Raw genomic sequence first — 3,895 nt, 5'->3', positions numbered from 1 at the left:
AACTTGTATGAGTTACATTGACTTTATGAGAATTAGGAAGAGTGACATTTATAGGGTCAGTAAGAGGATTAATATTAGAGAAGAAACTTCTATCAGAAGTAATATGCTCAGAAGCTCCACTATCTAGTATCCAAGAACATTTATCAATTTTAAGTAGACAAGCATGAGATTTAAGAGACTTAGTTATACCAGAGGATATTATATTTGCAGATGATTCAGCTTGATCTTTTTTATTCATCTTTTGCAGCAGTCCTAGTAGTTGACTAACATTTTCTGGTGATAGACTGTTCAAAGCTGCATGATCAGAATTTCCTTGTTGTGATGCTTCCCCTGTGCTAAAAACATTTCCAGCAACAGGTCCCTTTTGGTACCTCTTAGGTTTAGTAAACTTAAAATCATCAGGGAACCCATGGATCTTGTAGCATTGGTCAATAGTATGTCCTGTTTTCTTACAGTAATTACACACCAATGAAGATTTCTTGGCATAATTTCCTTGATTAGACTTATACTCATTGTTCTTCCTTTCCTTTGCATTACCTACTAGAAATGATGTTGAATCTCCTGGATAAGCAGGAGCAACATAGATTTCTCTCTGTTTTTCATCCTGAATTACAAGAGAGTAAGCTTGACCAATAGTGGGTAAAGGTGCAGATAACAAGATATTGCTTCTAATACCTAAGAAAATATCATTCAAACCCATTAAAAAATGGAGTAGCCTTTCATCTTGATGAGCCTTAAATCCCTTTTCCTTTGCACCACAGGTACAATTACAAGAACAAGCAGAAAAAGTGCTTAAAGCATCTAGTTCATCCCATAAACTTTTCATCTTAGTAAAATAAGCAGATATGCTGGAATTTCCTTGAACAACAGCATTAAGATCCTTTTGAAGTTGAAATAACTTAGCACTATTTGCTTGACCAAATCTATCTTCTAGATCTGACCACAAAACTTTGGCACTTTGAGAGTACAAAATTGATTCAACAATTTCTTTTGAAAGAGAATTTAGCAACCAAGACAACACCATATCATTGCATCTTGACTAAGCTTTTTTCATTTTCGACTAGCTGGAACTTCTAGAGATCCATCAATGAATCCTAGTTTGTTCTTAGCTGAGAGAGCAATAATCACAGCCCTTCTCCAGCCACCATAGCTTCTACTGTCAAAAATAGTAGATACAAGTTTCATGCCTGGAATATCTGAAGGGTAGATATAGAAAGCATGTGAAGCATCTACTGTATTGTTTACAATAGCTACTTCAAAACTTTCAGTAGTTTGAGAAAGAGGTATCTGAACACCAGTCATTATTCAGAAAATGAAAGGAAGAAGAAGAAGGAAGAGTGAATACTATGGAGAAGAAGAAAAGATCAGATTTGCTCTGATACCATGAGAAAATTAAGAGCTCACAATGTATAAATTTCCTTTCCTTTATTTCTGAATGAATCCATCACTGTACAAGGTCATATATTTATACAAAATGAAAAGCATCTATTCTGTAACTAACTATACAACTGTCCATTTCTTATTGAATGAAGTGTAACTAATTGCAAAAATAAAATAAAAGATAAGAGGAATATTAGGCTTCCATATTATCTTCAACATTGGGCCTAATCCATTTGATATCAGCTCAAACCTGAGCTCAGCCCCAAAGTGAGAATGAATATCTCAGGCCCAATGTGAGAATGAATGTTGACACAAATTAATACAGTTTTTTTTAATAAAATTTTGTCTCTATAAGCTAAAAAAGAGAAGACTTTACAAAAAGCTAAGCAGTCCAAATAAAAATAAAATCCCAAGATATAGGAGGAGAATAATGACACATGAAGACATATATTTTTTGAAAAATACATTTTGACAAATGACGTAAATTATTATATGAAACTTTATATTAAAACTTAGTGAGTAATCAAGATGCATGATGCGGTCTTTCTTTTCTTATTGTTGTTCGATATTCGTATTGGTCAACTTAATTATATGTAGAGCCGTCAAAATGGACTTAGCTCATAGGGTGGGCTTAACTCCACCTGTTTTTGGGATAGGATTGAGATAAAAAAATTCAATCCCATTTAAAATTAGGGCTTATAAGCCCAACCCATATAAGCGTTTGGCCTTTGAGGGTTGATCGAGGCCGGGCTAGGGTCGGCCCATGGGCCAGAACTATCTATTTAAGGGTAACTTACAACAATTTTACTACTATATAAGCTAATTACTTAAAGGAAAAATTGTATAAAATAGCAAACTATTAATTCAAATTAAATGTTATAACCACAGTTTGATTTAATTGTAACCCGTAGCGAACTGTTGTCATTCGCCTCTCTCCCTAAAATTCTCGCTCGCTATTCTCCTTTTCTCGTTGGCAGTCTCTCTCTCGCCTCTTTATACATTTGTGTTTGTATAAAGTAAGAGAAAAATTGTATATACAAATACATATATTTTCGTCCTATACACTTATAATTATACAAGTACAGATCTTCCCTGCCCAGTTTTCTTCTGTCTTTCTCTCTTTCTCGCTTTATACAAATACAGATTATACAATTGATTCTTTTGTATATGTATACCGAAATATATATATTAATAGTCATAGCAAACATACAGTTTGCTATGCGCAATTATACAAACTATAACTATAGCATACAAATATGATTTTTATATTTGCTAAACCTAAAATTTACTCTTACTTATGCATGTTATGTTGTAATATTACAAATATTATCAGATTTTAGATACATGTATCTCGGGATACATAACTCAAAATCAGGTTAATTAGTTTTAGATACACTATATCCAAGTGAATTCACATGTATCTAGAATACATGAACAAATTCTGCGCCCTCACCTCCCTCCCATCTGACTCATCACTCTCTTATCTCTCTCGTGTATCTGGGATACATCACACAACAGATACATGTATCTCGCATATCTAGTATCTTAGATACATGCTAATCACACTAAATTTTTTGCTAGTGTTATTGAAATAATACCATTGTTTGTCATATTTGATTTGAAAATCTTCTCATTTCTTGATGTTATAGAATTTTAAGTTTGAAAAGAAAAAATATGAAAATTAGCCCGCACTAGCCCTCGATCCTTCTAGGGTTGGATTGAGTTGAGAATTTTCAAGCCCTTCCAAATGAAGGGCCGCCCCGCCCTAGCCCATCAAATTTCTTGGCCCGCGATGCTTGGGTTGGGTGGGGCTGGGTCAGCCCTTTTTGACAACTCTAATTATATGTATTGAGAAGCTATTTTCGGGACGATGCTCCAAAAATATTTGAATTTATGGTTTGAAACAACATTTAAGAAAATAAAGAAAGATTTTTAAATCTCATAATCATAAACTAAAGGTATGTTGAAATGAAAATTTTAAATTTAAATTAAAAAATTGTCTACATTTTATTAAACTAATTAGAAAAGAAAATAAAGACAAAACAAACTGAAACGATCGAATGAAGTACTCTTTTATATATTAAAATTACTGAAATATCCTTAAAGCTATTTATGTATAATTATTTTAAAATTTAGGAAGATTACTATATTGAAGATTACAAAAGATACTAAAAGAATATTCCTATTCCTATAGAAATAAAATATTTCTTGCGATGTTTTTTTTTCTTCTGAAAAGTAAAATGTAAAATAGATAATCATATATGTCATAATCAACAAATATTTCCGAAAACCTTTTTTTCTTCACAAGAATTCGCTTGTAGGAAAATAAAACGTCCACGCAAATCATTCTTCAAATAAATAAAATATGAAGACACAAATTGACTTAGAATTTATTTTTAAACTTTGTATTCAATTAATACTTTGCGTGTGTTCATATGTAAATGCGAGAGCAAATAATTTCTATAAAAGTATATTCTATCTGTCTTAATTTATGTAAAAGTATTAATTGAATATA

Source organism: Solanum tuberosum, unplaced genomic scaffold, assembly GCF_000226075.1.
Source record: "Solanum tuberosum cultivar DM 1-3 516 R44 unplaced genomic scaffold, SolTub_3.0 scf00202, whole genome shotgun sequence".
Lineage (NCBI taxonomy): Eukaryota > Viridiplantae > Streptophyta > Magnoliopsida > Solanales > Solanaceae > Solanum > Solanum tuberosum.
The sequence above is the reverse complement of the archived record's forward strand: the minus strand, read 5'-3'. Positions refer to the sequence as shown.